Here is a 26339-nt window from a genome sequence, read left to right on the forward strand (position 1 = left end):
AATAGGGCCCTTGAGGTGGAACTTGAGGTCAAAATGGGTCATGGTGGAGATCCTCAGTGGAGGTCTCTGGAAAATTGACAAAAGCATCTGTATTAGAGTTTTTCAGCGGAACAGGGATAACAGGATTTGTGTATATAGAGAGGACTTTAAGAAATTGGGTCACTGTGATTGTGGAGTCTTGGCATATCCAAACTCGATGAGGTAGGCCAGCAGGCTGAAAACTCAGGGAACGGTCCAAAGACAGTCAACTAACAGAATTCCTCCTTGCTCAGGGGATGTCAGTCTTTGTTTTATTAAGGCCTTCAACTGGTTGGATGGGGCCCACCCACACTGTGGGAGGTAATCTGCTTTACTCAAAGTCCACAGATTTAAATATTACTCTCACCCAAAAAACACCTTCATGGAAATGTCTAGAATAATGTTTGACCGAATTTCCAGGCACAGTGGCCCAGTCTGGTTGATGCATAAAGTTAACCATCACAGCATTCTAGGAGAGAAAAGAGTAGCTTTTGTTTGGACACCCTCCATCTTGGAGGAGACAATTCTACGGATAGCCAAGAAAGATTTGCAAACAGCACCAGCTAAGTTAAAGTAGCTTTTTCCCCCTCCATCTCTTATGGCTTTGTTCACTTGACCTTGTAAAGGCACGAAAAGCAGCCATATGAGGAGGAAGTAGACAAAAGAGAGGTGAGCAGGGGCAGCCCGGGTGGCTCAGCTGTTAAGCATCTGCTTCCAGCCCAGGGTGTGATCCTGGAGACCTGCGATCGAGTCCCACATCAGGCTCCCTGCATGGAGCCTGCCTCTCCCTCTGCCTGGGTGTCTCTCTCTCTCTGTGCGTCTTTCATGAAAAAAATAAATAAAATCTTTAAAAAAAAAAGAGAGGTGAGCAGATTACCTCCGCTCTTCCCAAGTCTGTATTTCAGAGCCTGAATCAGACCTAAGCTGGGGAAAAGGGAGAAGTTATAAATTTGCACGTGAGAGGGAAATTTTGACATCAGAATAGTTGGTGTTTTGTATTCACCATTTTTTCCACATTATAAGAGGGGTTTTCCCCCTGATTATTACAGTCAGATATTAAAATGGCATTCTCTGAGTCAGTTTTAGTGGAACCACAAAGAGAAGAAAACAGTAAGTGCACAGTTTCCTTGCTCTCCAAAGCAGGTTCCCTGGAGAGTGTCAGACCTGACAAGGAAATCGTCTCCAAACCAGTGTCATGATACTTAGCTCAGTACCTAGTTCAAAGTATTAAAGGATTGAAATTGAAGAGGCCGAGAGACAGAATTTCCTTGCAGAAGAACATTGCTTACAATTTGTGGCTGAGGTTAAATAATGTATAATTTGACTTAATTTATTTCAACAAGCATCTCCTTCTTCCGGATTCCCAGAATGTACTCTGTGAAGTAGAGCACTTTCAACTCTGCAGTAGATTGGGAAATTTATTTTCTTGTCCTATTTCTCCTAGATTACATGCCCCTCAAAGAATTTCCCTCAGCATCCTCTTGGTATTCCCTAACATGCCTAGCCAGTGTCTGGGTGACATAGCGAATCATAGCTGTTTGTTGAATGAATGAGTGAGTGAGAAACCCATTGACCTTAGCTCGAGGACAGTTCTAACTTTTGCAGTTGAACCCATTACCAAAAGTGACAATGAGCACTGACTTTGGCATATAGCATCTGCTCAAAGTTCATAGCAGCTTTGTTACAGCCCCATACTAGGAACAACTAAAATGTCCTATGACAGGTGGATGGTTAAACTGTGGTATGTGCTAATCACTTTGTAATATATACATATATTAGGTCATTACGTGGTACACCCTAAACTTACAGAAAGTTGTATGCCAATTATATCTTAATAATTCCTATGGTACATTTATTCAACAACAGAAAGGAATGAATTAGTGGCACACACAGCTTGGATGGATCTAAAGGGTATTATTTTCAGTTAAAAAAGCCCTGTCTGCTGGGCATAGATAGAAGAGTCTGAAAAAGACAAAATCTGGGGGACCTGGGTGGCTCAGTCGGTCAAACATCTGCCTTCAGCTCAGGTCATGATCCCAAGGTCCTGGGATCAAGGCCTACATTGGGCTCCCCACCTCCTGATCAGCGGAGAGCCTGCTTCTCCCTCTCTGACTCCCCCTGCTTCTGTTCTCACTCACTCTCTCTGTCAAATAAAGAAATAAAAATCTTTTTTTAAAAAGAAAAGAAAAAATTGTAGGATGGAGAACAGATTCATGGCTTTCAGAGGTTAGGAAGGAGGGGATAGTTAGAGGTTGAACATGTGGAGTATCTTACCCAGAGCTCCTAAATCCTTCGAAATTTCCTAGGTGACAGGAACATCTTTTTTCCTAATGGGATGATTATTAGTGAGCCCTTGGGTGGGGGCTGGTCACCAGAAACACCAAGTCATGATTAGAAGCTTGAAGCTTTAAGCCCCAATCTTCCAGGGAGGGGAAAAGCACAGAAGACTGCATTGATCATGCTTACTTGAGGAAGCCTCCATGAAGTCCCTAAAATGTGGGGGTTCCTAGAGCTTCTGGGTTAATAAACAGGAATGCATCCATGCTTGTCCTGGAAGGATGGCGCACCCAAACCATGGAACAGAGGCTCCTGTGCTGAGGACCCCATCTTATATAACTTTTCATCCAATTGTTCATTTGTACCCTTTAATAGCCTTTGTAGTAAGTCAGTAATAGTAAGTCAAGCATTTTCCTAAGTTCCGTGAGCCTTTCTAGGGAATTGTCCAACCCAAGGAGGGGATCATGGGAACCCCCAGTGTGTAGCCAAGATGGACAGAAGTTGTGAGTAACCTGGAACCCATTTCTTAAGATTAACATCTAAAGGAGCCAGTCTTGTGCGCCAGAGCCCTTAACCTGTGGGGTTAATGGCAGTTAGTATTAGAATTAAGTTAAATTGCAGGACACTGAACTGCTGTCCATACAGAAATGGAGCATTGCTTCATATGAAAAACCCACGTGTCTGGTGTCTGATGGTTGAGTAACTGCAGTACAGAAACTGTGTTTCCAGGTGCCTGCGTGGCTCAGTTGGTTAAGCATCTGCCTTTGGCTTGGGTCACGATCCCAGGGTCCTAGGACGGAGCCCTGCACCTGCTCTGGCCTTCCTCCTCAGCGGTGTGTCTGCTCCTCCGTCTCCCTCTGTCCCTGCTGGAGTGCTCACTCTCTTTCTGTAGTAAATAAATAGAATCTTTTTTAAAAATTTAAAAAAAAAGAACTCTGTTTCCAAATGCTCAACATCACTCTTGGCATCAGGCAAGTACAAATCAAAACCACATTGGGATACTACCTCACACCAGTCAAAATGGCTAAAATTGACAAGTCAGGAAATAACAGATGTTGGTGAGGATGCGGAGAGAGGGGAACCCTCTTACACTGTTGGTGGGGATGGAAGCTGGTGCAGCCACTCCAGAAAACAGTATGGAGGTTCCTCAAAGAGTTGAAAATAGAGCTACCTATGACCCAGCAATTATACTTCTAGGTATTTACCCCAAAGATACAAATGTAGTGATCCGAAGAGGCACCTGCATCCCACTGTTTATAGCAACAATGTCCACAATAGCCACACTATGGAAAGAGCCCAGATAGCTATCGACAGATGAGTGGATAAAGAAGATGTGGTATATATGTATTATATATATGGAATATTACATATATGGTATATATTCAGCCATCAAAAAAAAAAAAAGAAATCTTGTCATTTGCAACGACCTAGATGGTATTATGCTAAGTGAAATAAGTCAATCAGAGAAAGAAATTTTTTTTTAATTCTTTTTGTTTATTTATGATAGTCACACAGAGAGAGAGAGAGAGAGGCAGACACACAGGCAGAGGGAGAAGCAGGCTCCATGCACCGGGAGCCCGACGTGGGATTCGATCCCGGGTCTCCAGGATCGCGCCCTGGGCCAAAGGCAGGCGCTAAACCGCTGCGCCACCCAGGGATCCCCGAGAAAGAAATTAACATGATTTCACTCATGTAGAATTTAAGAAACAAAACAGAATCATAGGGGAAGGGAGGGAAAAATAAAATTAGATGAAATCAGAGCAGGATACAAACCATAAGAAACTCTTAATCATAGGAAACAAACAGGGTAGCTGAAGAGGAGGTGGGTAGGGGGAGAGGGTAACTGGGTGATGGGCATTAAGGATGTGATGTGATGAGCACTGGGTGTGCTATAAGACAGATGAACCACTGACTTCTACCTCTGAAACTCATAAGACACTATATGTTAATTGAATTTAAATTGAAAAAAATAATTTAAAAACGAAACTGTTTCTCACTCAGATGGTAAAAGTAACTTACACATGAGTCTTCATAATTCATCCAGCACCTTGCCCAGACCTCTGAAGAAGCTTCATGCACCATGCATTAAAAAGTAGAAAACATACACAAGTACATACACATAAACACAGTATTTGGGTGTCCCTTTACCACCATTTGGTAAGTTGCCTTTTTTACTCAACAATACCTAATGAACAATTCCCCATGTCAAAAAATGTAAATCCACAACTGTGGAGGTACAACATTTTATTTACTTGATTTCTTCTTGTTTCAAACATTTGCTGTCATCAGCAACACCATGATAACCATTCATGTGCTGGTATCTTTGTATGCGTGTCTGATTCTTTCCTTTTTTTAAAGATTTTATTATTTATTCGAGAGAGAGAGAGAGAGAGCCATAGACACAGGCAGGGGGAGAAGTAGAGGGAGAAGCAGGTTCCATGCAGGGAGCCTGATGTGGGACTTGATTCCAGGACTCTGGGATCACACCCTGGGCTGAAGGTGGCGCTATACCACTGAGCCACCAAGGGATCCCTGTGTCTGATTCTTAAATGAATTCTATAAAGCAAAATTTCTGAGTCAAATGGAGTGGAAGTTTTTACTACATGTTTCCGTGTCATTAAGCAGAAAGTACATATCAGAATACACAGCACCCAGTAGGGTAGGAGGGTTCACCTCTCAGCCTAGGCTAACGCTGATTGTTATCAATCATTTACTTTCTGGAGCAGATTTTGAGGATGTACTCAATCATGTCTGTCTTGTCCCCCGTCCCAGACTCTATGACAGAAAGCTAACCACCGTGTCCTGCATAACACCAGTTCTGCAAATGACCTGGATTGTGCCACACTGGCTCCCCTGTGGCAGAGCTGGAAAGTAGAGGGGAGCAGGGGCAGGATGCACAGGGCTGTGCTTCCACTGCTTTTGCTGCCAAGCACAGTCCCAGGATCCGGTTCTCATCAAGATGCAGCATTTTTCTGGCATACATGACATGTGAGGCAGTTGGGTCACAGAGCCAACAGGTGATCACGGTAGTGGCTGCTGCACTGTTGGTGGTCCAGGTCTTCAGTGTCATTCTGAGGAGCATGTCCTTCCTGGATGTTCAACCTAGAACCTCCTCCTCCTCCAGTCTTGGAGCAATTTTGAAGGCAACTAATTCCCTGGGTTAAAAGCCATTCTGCTTAAGTTAGCTGGAGTGATTTCTGTTACCTGTGACCAGATCCTGACTAATGGACTCATAGGTGCCGAAACACCCACACACTGTTACACCTTTAGAAAATTGTTTTTCTCTTAGTGAGATTGAACATCTTTTCAAATATTTATTGGCCGTATGTAATTCTCTCCTTGGGAAGCACCTCTTCTAGTCTCAGAGTCTCTCTTTAAAAATAGTTGTTGTTTTGTTTTGTTTTTAACAAAAAATTGATTAATAAGAACTTTTTGACAATGGGATACTAACCGTGCAGAGATTTAGGTTTTTTCCCCCTTTGGTAGGTCACTTGTCTCTTAACCTTGCTCATGGTGTTTTTAGTACCACATGTGGTCTAATGGTACCATCTTTTTTTTCTGCCCCACACATTGGCTTTGCAGTTATCTTCTAGTGATGGAAAACTCAAAGAAACCAATCTGCTGTTTCTCCCAGTGAGGAATGTTCTTGATGCCTTAAATTCTGCCTGGAAGGTAGAGCCAATACTGATCCTATGGCTGCTCCCACAATCCATCCCTGCAAACCTCTCTGCTGCTCATCCCAAAGACAGTGGTCATGCAGGATCCCAGTGAAGTTGGAGCAGTTTGGGGGTTGTACCAAAGCTAAATGGGACAGGAGTCTATGAGTTGCACAGGGCCCTGGGTCTGGCCACCTCCTTTCTCATCTTGCACAGGAGGCAAAGCTCGGGACATTCAAGGGTATCTCAAGAAAGGCCTCAATTGCCTCCTGATTCTACCACTTGTTTTATTTCCTGCCTCTCCTTTTCCCCCCAACTTCACATCGAGATGCTCGTTTTCCTGTCTCTCCTTCATTCTTTCATTCAAAACACATTTACCGAGCTCCTGAGTACTGACCCAAGAGAAAAAGACAGAAAAATCTATGCTTTCGTGGGACTTATTCCATCAGGGACAAGAAACAGTAAATGTAATAACAGGCATATTTTCTGAGTGCCTGTGTGTCACCCGACTAAGGCACATCAAGCTTAATGAACTTGCCCAAGGTCACAGCTAGTAAGGATTCCAACCCAGGCGGGTGGCCAGAGATCATGCTCTTCACCACCAACCCATGCTGCCATATGGGAGTAGGGCTAAGTTCCTTTTGGTTCTGAGTTGTGTTCTCTTTGCATTGAGCTCCCCCATCGAATCGGCTCTCCAGTCTTGGGTTTAGCTTGAGGACAATTTGGCCTGGAACCTGAGTCCCTAGCCCATGGTTCAGTTCACAATTCCCTGGTGATTGGGGATTCCTTCCCAGCTCCAGTCTGCAGTCCGCATTTACTTGTCTGCTGGGTTAGTCCAGGCTGAGAATTGCTGGTGGTGTGCCTGGCCTTCTCTTGGCCAGTGGCAGTAACTTTTCCTGGGGACTGCTGGTATGTTGAGGCACACAGATTTATCTCACTTTATGTAGATAAAGGCTATTGCTAACAGGGATCTCCAAAGCCAGAAAGCCACAAAAATTGGTGGGCATGGGTTAAGAACCTAAGACCTATCACCACCACACCCAAAGACTCCTGTGTTAGGATAAGTTGGTCATGGAACAGATGAAACTGACACCACATCGCACACCAGCCTCACGAGAATTTCCATGAAACAGGGTACACTATAAAAACACTAAAACACCAACCCAGCAGTACATCCCTTTAAGGTATTAGTTTTGGCCCCGAGAAACCCAAACGCTTAGTCAAAAAGATCCTTAAACTCTAAAGAGTAAAATGCTCCACTTTCTGGCACACTTGCTCATTTTATGTCTAAGAACTAGAGTCCCGGAAGCTTTAAGTTTCTACAAAAATGGCAAAATCTTGCTATGCTCATTTTGTACTCTGAGAACTTGTCCTGGTAACCATCAGGTTGGGGGCCCCAAGCTATGACCAGATTGAAATGCGGGTTGTACCTCATTTTCAGCTAAGATCCTAGCAAATTGCTGCTAGCCCTTGGGGGAACATTACAATGGTCATCATGAGAAATGTTCCAGTTAGATAAGATCATTTAAGAAGTGGACTTAAAAGTCCCCAAATTAAACAAACAGAATGGGATACATATTTTAATGGTTATACAAATCCTCCAAAATTCCAAAATAGCTTTATTGAAAGATGTGTTGCAAAAACTTAATGAAAAATTGGGGGCTCCTGGGTGGCTCAGTTGGTTAAGTGTCTGATTTTTTTAAAAAAGATTTTATTTATTCATGAGAGACAGGCAGAGACATAGGCAGAGGGAGAAGCAGGCTCCCAGCAAGGAACCCAATGTGGGACTTGATCTTGGACCCCAGGATCCCCCCTGAGCTGAAGGCAGACACTCAACCACTGAGCCACCCAGTCGTCCCGAGCGTCTGATTCTGATTTTAGCTCAGGTTATGATCCACTCCTGTGCATGGAGCCTGCTTGAGATTCTCTCTCTCCCTCTGCCCCTCTCTGCATCCCCCCAACTCATGCACGCTCTCTCCCTCTAAAATAAAACCTTTTAAAAAGTTAATGAAAAATTAAAGACGAAGTAGGAAAATCTTAAAAAAAAAAAAAAGGTGTGTGTGGGGGGGGAGCGCTGCGTGGCTCAGCAGTTTAGTGCCTGCCTTTGGCCCAGGGCGTGATCCTGGAGACCCTGGATTGAGTCCCGCGTCGGGCTCCCTGCATGAAGCCTGCTTCTCCCTCTGCCTGTATCTCTGCCTCTCTCTCTCTCTCTCTCTCTCTGTCTGTGTCTATCATGAATAAATAAATTTTTAAAATCTTTAAAAAAATAAAATAAAGACGAAGTAGGTACTAGAAAGAAAAGACAGTAAGACCCACATAACTCCTACTGCTCCTTCCTCAGTCTAGTGTTATAGAACAAAATTAACTGAGGAAACTTGAAGATCGAATTGGCTTTATTCAAATATTCCTGACTAGGGTAGCATCCCATCTCGCAAGCAGAAAGGGTCTCTGAGGAGCTATATAGGTATGGGAGATGTTTACAGGCAGAAATGGGTGGGACAAGGAAACTGTTAGTAAAAGGAAACAAAAGATTGTTTCAGGCCAGGTCACCTTCCTTTGGGGTTGCAGGGGCAAGTGGCTCCATTAGGATCTTATTGTTTTTTTCTCTCTCTTTTTTTAAAGAATTGAGGAGAGAGGGTGGATAGTTGTAAGATCAACGTTTGATCTTTCTGAGTAGTCAAGAGGGGGTGAAATCCGCAGCAACTGAAATAGTTCATCCACAGCATTGGAGGGAAGACAGAGTATATGGATACAGATGCTGGGGGTTGGTGGAGCTGACATGGGGCAGAGAATTATTTTCTGATTGCATCTAACTCCTTCATGAAATAATAAGTAATCATCTGAGTGTCAGTTGGGAGAAGACAGTGGGAGACGCTTTAGGAGAAGTTGAATTTACTGTTGGAATTTTGTAGAATTGCTGGATAAAACAATGCCGACTACTGACCATCTGTCTTTCCACCCAGAAATGACTTAAGCCTCAGTACCCGTTGTGAACACCCCTGAGGAATCCAGTTGGACTCCCCAACCCCAAATGTTGTTAGAATGGTGAGACTGATGACACTGCATGCATGCAGGAATGCACACATATGATCATACAGACACACACACATTCTTTATGTGAATTAGCAAATTTGCTGGTGTCGAATGTAGCTGATGGGGAGTGAATGGGTTCCTGAACAGGGCTACGGCTTGCCATCAGAGTGTAGCTGAAGCTAAGAAAAATAACACGTTTATATCACACCACCCACGTTGAATATTTGAATTTAAAGCACAGAAATTTCTTTTCCATCTATTCTCAACACAAGAGCTATAGTGAACCTGATGGTGCCATTTCTCTGTAAGCTTCTGAAATAACTTATTCAGAGACTAAGACCAAGTCCTTGCAATGGCTTATGAGGCCTCACATGGCTTGGCTCCCTGTCAGCCTCTGACTTTAGCTCCCAACTCTCTCCTTCAACTGCCTGCTGTAGCCACACTGGCCTCCTCCCTGCTCTTCTCATGCCTGGCTCTTTCCCATCTCTGTTCCTTCTACCTGGAAGAGGGGTTTATCTTGTTTCATCTCTCCCGGGCCCTCCTTGCTGGCTTATAAACTGAGGACAGGTACTTTGATCTTGTTTGGGTCTTGCTCTATCTCAGTGCCTGGATCGGTGTCTGGCATGATGGGCCTTCCATATAGACTTTCTGAATAGCTGAAGGTCTGGTCACTGCAAGGATTACTATTATTCTTAAAACCACCTTCTTGTCTTTTTTAGAAATCAATGTTTATCCTTTTGTTGTATATAACTGATCAGATTTCTTATGAACTTATTATGCAAAGAGTACATCCTATTCCCAAATTAAATGACAAAGCATTTTATATTCGCTGATGGTGGTGGATACATTGAGCAAATCTCATCTCTATCATAACTAGATTTTTCCCTTGACTGGTGTAGGGGCCAAAGGCAGGCTACTGCAAAATGTACCACTTGGGTATATTGATTATTTTAAATAAAAGTTACTTAGGAAAAAGTAACTGTACCCCTGAAAGTATTACCGAACCCACAATCGATCTGCCCACCTCACGACCATTCAATAAGTTGAGTGACAAGTTGTTGAAGCAAGGTATACAATTTATTTGAGAAAGCCCACTGGATGAGAAGATGGTGGGCTAATGTTCCAAATAACATCTTACCACCTCCATACAGGGAAGGGATTTTTAAGGTGAAAGGAAGAAGAGGTAAGCCTCAAAGTTTAAGCAGATAAAACAAAGGTTAATTAAAATTCTTTAAAGGAAATTGTAGGCTCCAGTTGCACGGTTATCTGTCTATCTTGAACAGGTTCCTGGTTGTGGTTGCTTGGTTGTCACCTGCTTTTGAGTTGGTGACAGTTGCATTTTTAAAGTTCCTTATAGAGCATTAAATATTGTTGATTGATTACTGGTTATTACCTTGATTACAATTCAAGCTTTAGATTGTGTTTGAGAGTTACATGCAGGAACGTTAACATAGTTTGCTCCATGTTGTAGGTCAAGATTTCTCCTGTATAGATTATCTTACTTTCAAACAATTTGAGGCAGAAGGGGGTGGGGGTGCCTTCAAAGTAGTGGTGGTTTTGAGACAGAGCAAGGACTGGACTTGGATCCCCTCAATCCTGACACCCAGTGTTCCTTGATAGTGGAAACCCTCTGCCCTTTGAGTAGCATATCCTGTAGGAATGTGGAAGCAGGATGCTTACCAAAGAGGGAACTCACTATGAAGCCTGGAGAAGACCCAGCCAAACCAGTCTGCACTGAGGTAGACCCCAATGCTGACTTTTCACCAACTTTTTCCTTCATTATAATGCTAAAAATCATACCCAAGAATGGAGATTTAACATACTAATGAGACATGCAATGCATGACAAATCTGTTCTATCCACTGCACCTGCATACCCAACTCCTTGTATCTCTTCGCCTACATGCATAGATGTCACTTCTTTCCCACCTTGGCCTCCTTAAACACTTTCCCTGGATTTTGTTCAGGGAGCCAGCCTGAAGGACCCTTTCCTTTGTACTATCTCCTTGATACTTGAACAGAAGCCCCAATAAAAGCCTTGCCTAGAGGGACACCTGGGTGGCTCAGTGGTTGAGTGTCTGTCTGCCTTTGGCTCAGGTCATGGGATTGAGTCCCGCATCGGGCTTCCTGCAGGGAGCCTGTTTCTCCCTCTGCCTGTGTCTCTGCCTCTCTCTCTGTGTCTCTCATGAATAAACAAATAAAATTAAGGGGGGAAAAAGGATCTCTGACCAGAGCCCCTTCCCCATCCCAGCACCCTGAAGGTACTCCAGAGCCCCTGATCATTCTCCTCCCTTGTCTCCACACCCCATCCCCAGTGTTATCCATCCTCCTCTTCCTGAGTGGATGTGGAATCCTTGGAAACCCTGTGATCTCTGTCAAGCAGGTGGTTCACACTGGGCTTCAGGATTGGGCTCCAGGTCAACCCACACCCCCATCCATCTGTCCACAAACATCTGCTCAGCACCTGCTGGATGGGAGGAGGGCCGAGGGGACCCATCAGACACAGCCCCTGCCTCATGGAGGAGACGGCGGTAGTCCTGATGTGATGACGCCACGTGCCTTAGCATGTTAGCTGGGAAGCAAGCAGAAGGGCTAAGGGTGGGAGCCCCAGGGTTGGCTTCTGGAGGCTGTTGCCCTTGACCAGAGTCCTCAGGGAAGCAAAGGAATTGGTCTGACAAAGACAGCCTACAGTTCCAAAGAAGGCACCCCTTGCCCAATGCTGGGCACAGCTGCCTCATCGATAAATGGGAATAGCACCTGGTACAATGGAAGAACCAACACCTGAATGGAAAAATGGAAGCAGGCAGGAAACTGGGATGCCACGTGGACACAGGGGCTGTGTATCCGCACCAGTCATTTTTGTCTTATCCAAGTCTTGCTTGGCCCTTGGCTGTCTCCAGTGAGCTTGCAGCTTGTAACTCTCCCTCCCTTGACCTGCTTGCACATGCATTTGCAAGACCACAGGTGCCTGGGTCACCAATAAGAGTCCCCAGGGGGCTCCCCCCGCTGCTGACCCTGCCAGGGCCACCCTCTCCTCTTCCCTACCTTGGTCTTCCAGGAGGCATTTTAAGGGCCTTGTATAAGGCCCTTTAGAATCAAAGCTAGAAGGAAGGCAAGCCAGGCAACCCTAGAGGCCATCTCGGAGCTCCTAGAAGATTAAAGTCTGCGAAAGTGACCCCGGGGCGGCTGTGGGCACACTGCCCCCCCACCTCCCCTACTTCAGAGGGTGCTGGCCGGGAAGATCTCCGAGTCTGAGGTGAAGAGCACTGTCTGGATGTTGGCACTGCCCGGTCGCCCCTTGTCCATCTTTTTAGACAATACAAATGACAAGCTATTTCCAAGTTTCATTCTCTAAACAGGGTCCTCCCGGTCTGGGGCAAGGGTGGAGTAAGAGGCGACTCCCCTGCATGCTCCAGCAGCACCCCCTCCATGGGCTCAGTGAACTGTTCTAAACACCCCAGAAAGCACATTTATGTTCCCAAACCTGTGGTTCTTGCACGACATATACTTCGTTTTGTATTCCCTCCTCGCCTCTCCCAAGCACACTCCTCTTCCTCCAGAACAGGACAGAGCTGCTGCTTCCTAAAGACAAACCAGCTTCTGAAGCCTCTCTGGGGGGCTCTGGTTGGCCCAGGAGCCCCGCTGCCCCCAGGGCCTGGGCCCTGGATCCAGGGTCAAGGGCTCAGCAGGGCTTGGGGTGGGGGTGGAGGGGGGGTGGAGGTGGAGCTTTCCCTCCCTGGCCAAGGGGAAGGAGTGGGGCAGCCCGCTACAGGGGCGAGGCTGGAGGCTCACGTTCCTACCATGCTCCCTTGCCAGACTCCTTTCTTCTGAGGCTGCCCTAAATACCCATTTTAGCCCGATTCCAGCTGTATTTGAAGGTTGAGACCACCAGGCATGTCAGAATTATCTAGTAACACCCAGTGCTGTCACGCATGTGGAGGGATAGATACCCTCAAGGACTGTTGGTAGGAGTCTAATTTGGTATGGACTTCTTAGAGAGTATTTTGGCAGCATCTATTAAAATGTGAAAGAAGTCTGCCCTGGGATCAGCCATTCCACTTCCAAGAGTCAATTCTGCAGGAATGGGTGCCCAGGGGCCCAAAGACCTGTGCCTGAGGATGTTTGCAGAACATGTTTGCAGTTGCAAAGGAACAAACAAAAACAAAGACAAAAAGACAAAGACTTGAGATGCACACAGCGTGGTAGGTAGCCCAGAACGGTCTGTAGCCACTAGAAAGGACATCATGAACCTGCAGGGGCTGACTTAGCTGGACCTCAAGATGGGTTGTTTCATGAAAAAAAAAAAAAAAAAGTCAAAGTTAGGTGTCTAGTGTGACCTCGTTTATGTCAAAAACAATAAAAAGAAGGAAACAAGATAAAGTAAAAGGGAGTGCTTGGGGAGAGTCTGGGAGGAAGGGCCCCCAAGCTGATTAACAGTGGAGATTTAGGAAAGGTTGTAGGATGGGAGAGGGTTAAAGGGGATTTCATTTTTTAGTTTATCATCTTACATTTTCTTGGAAGTTTTTTCTCGATGAGCACATACGATTGACAGTGAAATCACTCAACCCTCAAACATTTCCGCATGTGAGCCTCTGCTAAATAAAATAAATAAATAAAATCTTAAAAAAAAAAAAGCCTTGCCTAGAACTTTCATGTCACAAGTACACCATGAAGCAGCACATGTGAGTGTGTCTTTTCACAATATCAACTTTATTCAATCACAAATCAAAGTTAATGCAATTATAAAGCAGGTTCAGGATTCTGAACTCAATGAATTTCACTCTGTGCTTAACTTGGCTCCTTTCGTGGCACATAAAGTACAAGACACAAACAAGATACAACAAGAGATAAGAAGTTAATGAACAAGGGGCACCTGGGTGGCTAAGTGGGTTGAGCGTCCAACTCTTGGTTTCAGTTTAGGTCATGATCTCAGAGTCATGGGATCGAGCCCCATGCCAAACCCCCCAGGTTGAGCCCGGTGTTGGGCTTCAGGCTCAGCAGGGAATCTACTTGAAGATTCTTTGTCCCTCTCCCTCTACCCCTCCCTGCGCTTGCCCTCTTGAGCTCTCATGCTCTCTCTCTTTCTCAAATAAATAAATCTTAAGAAAAAAAAAAAAAGGGAAGAGAAAAAGAAGCTAATGAACCAAATGTGAAGTCAATCCGTAAACACACAATTGAGATGAGGCCTCTGTCTGGTCCTTACTGCTTGGTATGTCCTAGCAGAGGAGGATCTCTGTTATGTTCAGAGATCAACCAGGCGGAGCCTTTGACAGCAGTTGCCTTTTTGAGATGGTCAGACGTGAAAGGACGGGCGTCTGAGAAGTCTCCTGGTTTGCAACAAAAATCCTCTCCTTTTAAAGAGATTTAATCAGTCTTGAACCTTGGCCAACCTCTGGCTCTGCTTGTTCTCAGTTCTGAGTGTGTCATCAGGCTGTGCCGGGTGACGTTGATAACTGATTAGCGGCAGCACCCTTGGCTGACTACATCACTGCATGATGTGAGTCATTCCGTCTTGCTCTCTACATCCAGTTGCCAAAACCTGAGTAACAATTCTTCTACAGTTTTGATTTCCAGTTTCCAGTAAACGAAACCTATCCCATTGGCTGTGCTCTAGCCAAGAGGAGGTTGTTATAAACATCCAGTCAGATCTTCGGAAACGCATTTAAGCTCAGACCTTGGGGTCTGTTACCCCCAAAATTTGCTTCTGGGTAAGACAGGGAGGGGTGGGCAGGGGCTGCTCTTTCCTGTGGCCTCCAACCTCTGGTAGGTGGTGAGTGGTGGGTGGTGGGTGGTGGGCCCATGAGTGCAAGGGAAGCCTCTGTGGAACCACTCCCAGAACTAGGTCGGTCAAGAGTCTACACCTGCCCCTTGGCTCTGAGACACTGGGACAGTGAGCCTTGTTCAAGCCTGGATGCAAGTGGCCTAGCAGGGGAAAAAGACAAGTGTTAGGAAGAACCAAATTGGAGTCATTCCAAGCCCAGGCTTTGGAAGCAGCTGGACTTGGGGCAAGTGGTTATTTCCTCATCTATAAAATGGGGAGAGTAAGCTCTTTATTCTCGTTATCTTAAGTGAGGATGACATGGGATTGTTGAGCCCAAAGGTCAAGAAAGAATTCTTGAGACGTTTTACTGTATAAAAAGGTGGGTTTTTTTTTGTTTTTGTATTTTGTTTGTTTGTTTTTTAATAGCGCAGGGACAGGACCTGTAGGCAGAAAGAGCTGCACTGGGGTTGTGACAAGTGACTGATTCTAGGTGTTTTTAATTAGTGGGGGAGATAAATAGTGTAAGTCTCTAAGGAATTTGGAAGTGGGGCTTCCAGGACCTTGAGGAGCCAGCTGCTCTTAGGATAGGGTTACCTGTGGTCCTTAAGAAACCGTAAACACCAAGGCATAAGGCAGTCATGAAGTCCTTGAGGAATATGATGCTGTACACGTTTCAGGGATCTATCAGCGGGCTATAAGCTGTAAAGAGATTTAGTTTAAGCTACCTTTTTCTCACCTTTGTTTTCTCATCAAGGGGGTGGCATGAGAAAAGGAGCCCGGAGCAGCTTGACTATAGGATATATCTCAAAACATAACTGGCTCTTATTACCTAATTCTGGTGCCTTTGAAACTCCCTGCAGAATTTTTAAAAAGATTTTATTTATTTATTCATGAGAGGCACACAGAGAGAGGCAGAGACATAGACAGAGGGAGAAGCAGGCCCCCTGAGGGAAGCCCAATGCAGGACCCGATCCCAGGACCCCAGGATCACGCCCTGAGCCGAAGGCAGACGCACAACCACTGAGCCACACAGGCGTCCCCATTTCCAGGTTTACATATAAGGAAAATGTGGGACAAGGTCAGTTTGTAGTGCAGATGGGCAGTGAAGGTCATTGTCTTGGGGCCAGTCTCAGGGTCTTAACTGCTGGGGGTGGGAGGTCATTTCGGTTCCCACCGTGGGATGCTTTGCCCATCCAGGCTTCACCTGAGTTAAAAGATAAGCTGTAAGAGAACTTACTGCGTTCAGGTGTTCAACAGTGCTCACCCTGACTTGCCAGGCAGTGCCAAACAAAGCACATCTCTCTCCATGAGGATTTATTGCTCTCTGGAAAGATTTGCTGGACAATAGGAGAAAGTTCCATAATCTCCCACTAAGAAAACATTGACCCTGAACTAACAGCCATATTCAGGGAGCGTGGCACCTGGTTCCTTTGCTTGGACCACACCACCAAGCCCTAAAGCACCCAAGAAGGGGTGTGGTGGCAGCATGCCTGCTTTCCCACATCTGTAGGGGCGTGTTTGTTTTTTGTCTGTTTTTTAAAGATTTTATGTATTTATTCATGAGACACACACACATACACACACACACAGAGGCACAGACACAGGCAGAGGGAGAAGCAGGCTCCATGCAGGGGGCCAACATGGGACTCAATCCCAGGACCCTGGGATCACGCCCTGAGCTGAAGGCAGTCAACTGCTGAGCCACCGAGGTGTCCCTTGTTGTTGTTGTTGTTGTTTTTAAACAAATCAGACTTGGAAGATAGAGACAAAGAGAGAATTTCTCATCTCCCCCAAACAGCCCCCACCACCCAATCTGCAGAAGGTTTGAAAAAACAAAGCAAACACTGTGTGTGATAACTGGGTTTTCTAGAACAAGGACTTCAAACCCTGTCTCCAGATAACTGGAGGTCAAGGCACGCAAATCCATTTGGGGCAGGTCATTTGCATCTGGAATCAGATTCCCCAAGCAATCCTCACTGGGATCAGGGCTGCGGGGCTCCCTCCCCCCCAAATCCCCCTTGTCTGAATGAAGCAGAGAGGCATCAGGTGAGGTCATTTCTTCCCATCTCCCAACATGGGCAATGCCCTCCCGTAGGTGGGCTGTAGGCTCAGGGAACCAAGGGGAGGCCAGTGTGGAAGCACTCACAGAATGTTCTTTTGGTTTCTAGCCAAGATTGCGGCAGCTGTGTTAGGAGGAGGTGAGTGTCTCCAGAGAAGGGGTTCAAGTTCTCATCTGACCCCTGAACCTGGGACCTGGAGGGGCAACCATCCTCATCCAGGCCCAGGTCTGCCCCGGACTCATGTAGATGATGGGAAAGAGGTGGATGGATGGAGATGGGCAGGAAGCCAGAAACTGGAAACAGACAAGACGCTTGGAACGAGGAGTATCATGGAAACTCCACATGGAGGAGTCCCTGTAGGGACCCCATCCCTCTTTGCAGGGCGTTCACTCTGTGACCTCGTGTGTGTCTTTGAACTCTTTTGAGCTCCTGTTTCCTCCCGTGAAAAATGGGCCAATATTGCCCATTCAGTGTTAATTGCGAATGTTGCATAAGATGAGACGCGCATGGAGTTTGAACATAGTAGATGCACGGAAGAGACACCGCTGACTCAGTGCCCCCGGGTCTGGTGGCTTCTGCGCTCTGTGGTGACACCACGGAGCCCCAGAGTTGGGATGCAAGCAGAGTTTGGAATGTGCCCCTTACTTACGCTAGTCCCCTGGTATTAAGCCCAGAAGCTTACACGCCTCTCCTTGATCCTGCGGAGTCTCACTAAGACAAATCTGAGCCCCAGGAGACAAGCGACTTTCCCAAGGAAGGTCCTGTGGCAGCAGATCAGAGCCCACGGGGCCCACAAGCCCTGTTCCTACTGACCTCACAGGCCCTTCCCTCCACCTTCCCCACCTAGTTATTCTCCTCTTATTTTTTAAAAAAGATTTTTATGTATTTATTCATGAGAGATACAGAGAGAAAGAGAGAGAGAGAGAGAGAGAGAGAGAGAGGCAGAGAGGCAGAGGGAAAAGCAGGCTCCAAGCAGGGAGCCCGATGCGGGACTCGATCCTGGAACCCCGGGATCACGCCCTGGGCCGAAGGAAGGTGCTAAACCGCTGAGCCACCCAGGGATCCCCTAGTTATTCTCTCTTGACTCATGGCATGCCCAGAGTCTCTCCTTAGTTCAGAGTTCACCCCCAGGTCTAGGCACCCCCAAACCTGACAGTGGGGGGCTCCTTTTCCCTGAGCCCTCCTCTTAACCCAGCTCCTCCCTGTCCACAGCCTGCCCGTGGTGGCTGTGCCCACGGTGTTGGGCTCCATGGGCTTCCCCGGGCAGGAATCGCCGCCTCCTCGCTGGTGGCCAAGATGAAGTCCTCAGCTGCCATTGCCAAAGGGGGTGGAGTCGCCACCGGCAGCCTGGTGGCTACGCTGCAGTCCGTGGGTAAGTGTCCCTGGCAGGCCTTGCTGTGCAGGGCCAGGAGGACAGGAGTCTCAGGACCTAGCCCAGATCTGAGCCTCACTGACCTTCAGTCTCTGCTCCTTTGTGTCACCCTCCCTGTGCTCTCTGGGAGGTGTAGGGGGCAGGGAAGGAGCCCTGGCCCCGGGTATGCTGGCTTCAGGTTGGCTACCAGAGCGGGTTGGCTGGGTTCCTTGAGGATCCCCCCTACTCCCCCACCCCCAAACCCCCACCACAGCTCAGCTTTCTTGCTCAAAGAGTGACAACTCCCAGCTCCCAGTTCTGGGTTTCTCCTTTGGAGTGAGCGCCACAGGGCTGCAGGCAGCTGCCCTCCTAAAGCAGGGCTTTGGGGGAATAGCAGGGTGCCGGCTGAGGTCTCTGGGCCTCAGATCTTCCTGAGGGGCCTTGGGGTCTTTGACCTCATGGTTTTGTCCCATGGAGCTTCTCCGGTTCTGCCCTTCCCATTCTGCTCACCCTCTGCTTCTCCCCCAGGAGCAGCTGGCCTCTCACTGTCATCCAAGGTCATCCTGAGCATCGCTGGATCTGTCCTCATGTCCCGCATGGTGGGCTTGTACTAGTTTCCCACCTCTCCACCTGCAGAGAAGAGGGCCAGGTGGAGCCCCGCCCACCAGGCAGATGCAGGGAGGGACCAGTCCCTGGGTGACACTGCACCCCCGGAGGAAAATAAAGAATAAAAATTGTTGTTGCAGCCCCTCCTGAGTTCTTTCCTTCCTGCTCGAAGTCAGGGGGTTGGTTCACTCCTTTTTCCTAGTCTTGTGGTCACAGAGCAACATGGTGCAGGGGTGTGGTCCCTGCCCAAACAGGGGCCCAGTTTATGACTCTGTGCGTGACTCTGGGCAGGCCACCTCCTTTCTGACCCTCAATTTGTCTCTCTTGGGGTGGGAAGTTGGTCTAAATGACCTCACAGATCTCACCCAGGGTAGGTATTTGGCTCAGTTCCTGGGCAGAGTCAGGAACAGAGTTGGGGCAGAGGGGATCTTATCTTTGGAGCCACTACCTCAAAGCTTCATCTGCACATTTGTCTCACCCCTACCTGCTGTAGGGCTGATGGCTCTGTTCTAAGTGGCCTGGCTTTATGAGTCACTGCTCCATCCTGAAGTCAAAGTCCACACTGCCCAGCCCTTGCCTTCTCTCTTCAACAGCTAGAAGGGAAATCTAGTTTTTCAGGGACTCTGACGTTTCAACTTTAGGGCCCTAATCTCTAAATGTCCTCCTCCCAGAACAAGATTTAATAGAAACTTCTCTTTGCCAGGATGAGTTCAAATGCAGAGCATCAGATTTGCTACGTGCTGATTTGTTCCTCCTTCCCACAACTCTGAGCACCTGCTCTGGGTCCAGCACTGGCAAGGTGCCAGGGAACTTGGGCTTTTCCTAGACAGCGCTTGTGGTCTGCTGGGGACATGGACCAACAGGGAGACAGCATCGATGCCGTGCTCTGGTAAATGCCAGGCCAGAGGCCAGCCCGGGGCTCCGGGGCCCAGCAGAAGGTATAGAGAGTCTGCTATAACAAAAAAACCATAAACTGGGTGGTTTGTAAAGAACAGAAATTTATTTCCCACAGTTCTAGAAGCTGGGAAGTCAGAGATCAAACACTGGCAGCCCTAGGTTGCTGGTGAGAAGTTCTTTCCTAGATGGGTGCCTTTTTGCTGTGTCCTCACATAATGGAAGGGCCAGAGCTCTCTCTGGCCTCCTTTGTAAGGAAACTAATCCCACCTGGGAGGGCTCCACCCTCATCATCTAAGCACCTCCCACAGGTCCCACCTCCTCATATCATCATCCTGGGAGTTAGGATTGCAACCTGAGGTTTGGGGTATACAAACATTCAGACCACAGCAGGCGTGCTGGGGAAGAGAAGTTTGGGTTCTATCCTGAGGGTTGTGGAGAGACAAGGGTTTCCAATGTGACATGGATCCAATCACAGACCTATACCACTGCACACTCTGATCTAGGTGCTGTCAGCAGCCTGACAAGATCTCGGTTTCCAGCAAGAACCAAACTTATGAATGTAAGGCTCTGGACATTGAAAAAAAGTTGACTCATCCATGTCCACAGGTGGTACTTAGCTAGGTCACTGAAGCACACTGCTACCTAGCCATAGGAATAGGGTATTAATTCAATGCTCAGTTCTTTTTCTTTCTTTCTTTTTTTTCTTTAATGCCTTGGAGAATCTAATAAAGGTTGTAAATCCTCTCCCCCCACAAAATGCACACATTCCCAAAATAATGCCTCCAAATGTAAGACCTTTATTAGAACTTCTGAAGGCCATCCTTGGAGCTGAAGCACTCGGGTCTGCCCTGGATCTGGAGAGTTGGACAGGTCGGTCTCACTCCCTGCTGAGGCCCAGCTGACTGCTATTTGAGGCCACCCCAGACCACACATTGTTCTGAACTCTGTGCCCTGACCTCCTTTGCCCCACAGCAGTTCCCAGAGGCCTATTTCTGGGCTCACCTGGTTCTTCACCTTTGGCTGTCAGGTTTGGCCTCTGTAGTAGGTGGATTTCTAAGCATGGTGCCCAGTGACGCTCACTCTCACATACTCCCCAGCCTTTGGGGCGTCGGTGAGTCCTGTGGACATAAGATACAGCTTCCAGAATTCTGTTGACAGAAGGAGATTATGGGCAGATGTGTCTAAACTAGTCCTAGGAGCCTTTTGAAAGCAGAGAATGGGGACGCATGGGTGGCTTAGCGGTTGGGCGCCTGCCTTTGGCTCAGGTCGTGATCCCAGGATCCGGGATCAAGTCCCGCATCAGGCTTCCTGCGAGGAGCCTGCTTCTCCCTCTGCCTGTGTCTCTGACTCTCTCTCTCAGTCTGTGTCTCTCATGAATAAATAAATATACCTTAAAAAAAAAAAAAGCAGAGAATGTTCTCCACTCATCACAGAGGAGGAATCAGAGATTTGGAGCAGGAGGGGGATTTGAAGATTCTTACCACAGGCTCCAAATGAGAGCCCCATCAGACAGCACATAGGATTTTGCTCTTGTAAAACCCTAAGCAGAGAGCTCAGTGAAGCCGGGCTGGACTTCTGGCCTACACTATAGCATAATAAATGGGTGTTACTTTAAACTTCTGGCTTTGTGGTCATTTCGTAAGGCAGGACTAGAAAATGAACACAGGCTTGATACCTTCTCCCTTAACCAGCCTGTGGGTTGTTCACTCAGGAGCTGAATGAACAGATTCTGGCAGCCGCAGGGTTCCTGAAATTCCTGGCTTCTGTTGGTCCCCAACTCCAGGTCCTGCCTCTGTGACATTCCTCGTTTGCCTGCAGGAGGCCCAGGGTCAGGGGAAGCCAGACACATTCCCTGCTAACCATGTCCCGGCACACAGTGGCTAGCGTGCTGCAGGGAAGAGCATTGGGAGGCATATTCTCACTATGGGGATCTAGGATGGCTTCCTGGCAAGTCGGGCACCTTCATCAACTCCTTTGCCTTCAACTTCATCATCAACTCCAACATTTCATCAACTCCTTCCTTCTGCTCACATGAAGAGAGCACGCTCCACAGGGAAGGACTGCATTTCTGGTCTATCTTGCAGCTAGATGTGCTGACTGGACTGGGTTCTGGCCAGTGGGAGACGAATAGAATGCAGTATGCTATTCCCTGGGCATGCAGTTAAAGGGAGCAGGTGGGCCCACCTTTGCCCCTTGTTTCCTTCCCATGAGTTCTACTGCAGGCAGGGTCATGACCATCTTGAATCTGCAGATGAAGTTTCAAGAACAGCACATTATCAGGAAGGCAGAACAAGACTGAGGGTCTGGGGAGTCTGGGCCTCCATGAACAGAGCCACCCCTACCCCACCCTCCCATCCTCAGCTGAGAATCATAGACTCAGTAACAGAAAGAAACGAAGAAACTTCTTCTGCTTAAGCCAAGAGGGTCTCTTTTGCAGCAAAGGTGCATATTCTAGTGAATATGCCTACGCAACATATTCTAATGAACACAGTAGGGAACCTTGATGGCAAGCAATAGAGGAATCAGCCCAACAAAGGGTTGCATTTACTTGTTCCTTCTCCATTCACCACTAAAATAAGAGTAATGGGCTACAGAAACTTAGAACCGTGTGGGCAAAAAGAAGGAGAGAGAAGATGACAGGAATACCACTTTGGAGGCCAGAAATCACATGGACACATGGTTTCACTTAGTCCCAAGAAAGCTGAATCTTAAGTTGTCAGTGGAGACAGGGAGAAAGAGGCCCCTCTCTTCCGTGGAGGACCCCCCAAAGGCTCAGCTTCTGGAGCGTGGCTTTGGGGTAGACCAGCATAAGTCTGATGGATGTCTGTTAGGAATGAGGCTAATCCCCAGGGCTCCCCTCCAGTAGACAACTGACACTTTATTTTTGGCAAGTTTGGGTCTCTGGGACCAGGGGCATGAAGTGAGGCTGATGAACAGGAGCTTCATATTCACGAATGTTGAGACCCCCGGTCTTCATCAATAGGCACCCAGAACACTGGCAGCCAGGTTACTATGGCCAGAACAAAGGAAGAAGGATTCTTCTCGGGAATTTTACCCACCCGAGAAAAGAAATGTTCACATTCTGACAGATGGGGAGAGGGGTGCTCAATGAAAGGCTCAGCCGGGGGCATCTGGGGGGCTCTGGTGGTTAAGCAGTTGACTCTTGATTTTGGCTCAGATCATGATCTCAGGGTTGTAAGATGAAGGCTTAAGATTTGCTCTCTGCCTCTTGCCTACCTCTAAAAAAAATGTTAAGAAAGAAAAAAAAGAGAGAAAGAGAGAGAGAGAGAGAGAGAGACACTCAGGCAGATCATAGTACAGTCATAGGTTTGACATAGAGCCACTACCGCAGCAGAGCCCGACATCAGACATCTATGAAGGCTCAGACACAAAAGGGAAACAATGTCGCTGGCCCTTTATCCCCTTTCACCCCCAACCTTCCAACAGAAACACAGTTTCATCACTGATTTCCCCACTGAGAGCAGAGGGACCCAAGGGGGACCACAGTGGCTGGTCTGAAAATACAGAAGACAGTGGGTGCAGGAAGAGGCCCTGCGGTAAGGGGAGTATAGCCGGCCTAGGAGAGATGCTCCACTCTATGACTTCCATTAGCACCCAGTCTGGGTGAGAGAAGAAAGGGAGCCCCGCCACCATCCTGAGTCCCCACGGCCACTTCGGAGAAACCTCTACAGCCCCCTGAAGACCCACAGAGCAATTCTAAAAGTGCTAGAACAGGAGGATCAAAATGAGTAACATTAAAAACACATCTACCGTGGCCAACATTCTTTTTTTTTAATAAATTTATTTTTATTGGTGTTTAATTTGCCAACATACAGAATAACACCCAGTGCTCATCCCGTCAAGTGCCCCCCTCAGTGCCCGTCACCCATTCACCCCCACCCCCCGCCCTCCTCCCCTTCCACCACCCCTAGTTCATTTCCCAGAGTTAGGAGTCTTTATGTTCTGTCTCCCTTTCTGATATTTCCCACACATTTCTTCTCCCTTCCCTTATATTCCCTTTCACTATTATTTATATTCCCCAAATGAATGAGAACATATAATGTTTGTCCTTCTCCGATTGACTTACTTCACTCAGCATAATACCCTCCAGTTCCATTCACATTGAAGCAAATGGTGGGTATTTGTCGTTTCTAATGGCTGAGGAATATTCCATTGTATACATAAATGTGGCCAACATTCTAAGAAGGGTGATGCTGCTGCCTCTCTTTTATAGATCTTGTTAAGAGAACTAGTTAAGAGGCACCTGGGTGGCTCAGTCAGCTAAGTGTCTGGCTTGGGCTCAGGTCATGATCCTAGGATCCTGGGATCCAACTCCAAGTCCCGCTCCTTGCTCAGCAGGGAGTCTGCTTCTCCCTCTCCTTTGGCCCCTCCCCTGGGTCATGCTTGCTTGCTCTCTCAAATAAATAAATAAAATGTCAAAAAAAAAAAAAAGAACCCATTAAGAAATGATTCAAAGATCCCAACTCCTGCTGCTATTAAGATGGGCATCTTCCCACAGGCTGAGAATGGCTGGCTTTATGGGTTATTTCCAGATTTGGAGTCTTACTCTGGCTCCTTGCCCACCAACGCCCTACCACCTGCCTCCTTGAACAGCCTGTCTGTATTCAGGGAGATAAAATTATTTTTGAAATGGATCAATTCAATTGATGAAGAGGTAGGGTAGGGGGTGGGGAGGTAGGAGAGTTGAACAGTTTCAGCCACCTTCCGGCCGGCCCCAGCCAGAATCTCTGGAGTGCCTTTGGTAATAGGGATTTTCTAGAGAAGGAAATTGAGAAGACATTTTTTTTTTCAAACAGAAATTGTGCCAGGCTTTTTCCTGACAATTGCAAAGACTTAGGGGGCAGTCCACTGGTTTGAGTGATTTACCCCTTGAGTCCTTACCCAGCCTCAGAGCTGAGCTGTTTTCTCTGCTGGAATGCCCACATTCCTGTGGCATTGGCTGGCTGTGGCGAGACAGACCATAAAGCCTCTTGTCTGAGCCTCATTCTGAGGCGGGGAGAAGGATAAGGCCTGAACACAGCCAAGTTTCAGAAGCAATCTAATATGGCACTGCAGTCGTCCTGGGCTCAGCCCTGTGGGCCCCTGAGCTGGCCTGAGGAGAGGGCGGGAAGTTGTCTTGGGCTGAGGCTCCACCAGGAGGACTGGAGTCCAAGTGCTTTGTTTGGGATGTGACCCCAGGGGGCACCAGCCAGGAATGAAAGATGAGGTGGGGAAAGACACAGCCAAGAAAGGGCCCATTCATGGGTTGGCTCTGTGGCCAACTGAGGCTTGATCTCAATAGCCCTGTCCCGTCCCCAAGGGTAGGAGTTTCTCTCTGAGCCCTGGAAGGTTTGGCATTCCAACCTTAGGGGGAAACGTGTTCTTCCTCCCACCCTCCCCCATCCATAGGGATTGTCATCAGTGCTCTGGTGGTTTAAGGGTTTACTGCCCTACCCCCAGCAATGTGAGGCTTTTGCTCCCAGGGGGAGCAGGAGCGTGGGGCTGTAGCTCCTTCCCTATTTCTTCTCCGCGAGGGAAGTTTTCTTCAGGGTTTCTGCCTGCCGTGTCTTTCTCAGTGGAGCACCCAGCAGGCCTGCTGCTTCAGCTTTTAGGGGTTCAAGAAAAGGTAATTTTCCTATATATTTTATATTCATTTTAAAAATTATTTTTTGTATGTTGTCTGGATTTTTCTCGTTGCAGGTTGGGAGTGATAATGCTAGCAGCCCTTCCTGTTGATAGGCACACAAGTGGTCTATAAAATGCGGAGGGTGCCCCTGGACACCTCAAGACTACTGGGTGGGGGCAGCCTGGGTGTCTCGGCGGTTTAGCGCTGCCTTCAGTCCAGGGCCTGATCCTGGAGACCCAGGATTGAGTCCCACGTCAGGCTCCCTGTATGGAGCCTGCTTCTCCCTCTGCCTGTGTCTCTGCCTCTCTCTATGTTTCTCATGAATAAATAAATAAAATATTTAAAAAAAGACTACTGGGGTGTAAGCAGAAGTTTTAGAATTTCTATTTATGTTATATCTCATCCTCAAAAACGAAGCCAAACCAAAACAACAAACAAGTACACAAAAAACAACTGCAGAGAATGAGACCTCTCTGGCAAGAGGTAAGCTGTCACCCGGACATGAGTGGAGACAGGGGACACCGAGAACACTTATCACAATTGGAACTGGAGGATTTTTCCCAACACAGTGAGGTGACCATTCCTGATTCAGTCTCTTGCCCGGAAGCTCCACTGTGACATTCAGCATACTATGTTGGCCTGGTGGCTTGCTTGTCAGCCTCCCCACTGGACTTTGAGGTCGGGTGGGGAAAGGCCTGTGTCTGGCTCATCTCAGGATGTAGGGTTCATGCATGAGGAAGGGCGAAGTGTTTTGGGGTCAGCGGCTCATTAGGTATCCTGGCTACCCTTCACCCTGGCTGCCTAACTGGAACGTTTGTCAACGTCAACCCCATCGTGGAACTGAGGCCCACAGAAGGTCTAAGAATGGCCCTGGGTATATACAGCCCATCCCTTGTAAGACTAGGACTAACCAAAGCCTCCTGCCAACTTGATTCTGTGCTAAGTCAGCCCTGTCCTGGCCCCCTCCTTGATGCAGGTTGGGAGGATGGGGGATTCCATCCCCCTACTCCCCTCCCCCAGCAGGGCTGCAAGAGGCAAAGACAGGGAGACGTGTC

General features: G+C 47.6%; 1 long non-coding RNA gene across 1 annotated transcript; it reads left to right on the forward strand.

Moving 5' to 3' along the window:
- Nucleotides 1–14367: 14367 nt before the first annotated feature.
- LOC112657265 (uncharacterized) lies at nt 14368–18904 on the forward strand. Its single transcript, XR_003134935.3, has 4 exons — nt 14368–14691; nt 16913–16942; nt 18017–18176; nt 18684–18904. It is a non-coding gene; the product is annotated as an uncharacterized LOC112657265 (long non-coding RNA).
- Nucleotides 18905–26339: the final 7435 nt, after the last annotated feature.

This window comes from Canis lupus, chromosome 8 (genome assembly GCF_003254725.2).
Source record: "Canis lupus dingo isolate Sandy chromosome 8, ASM325472v2, whole genome shotgun sequence".
Lineage (NCBI taxonomy): Eukaryota > Metazoa > Chordata > Mammalia > Carnivora > Canidae > Canis > Canis lupus.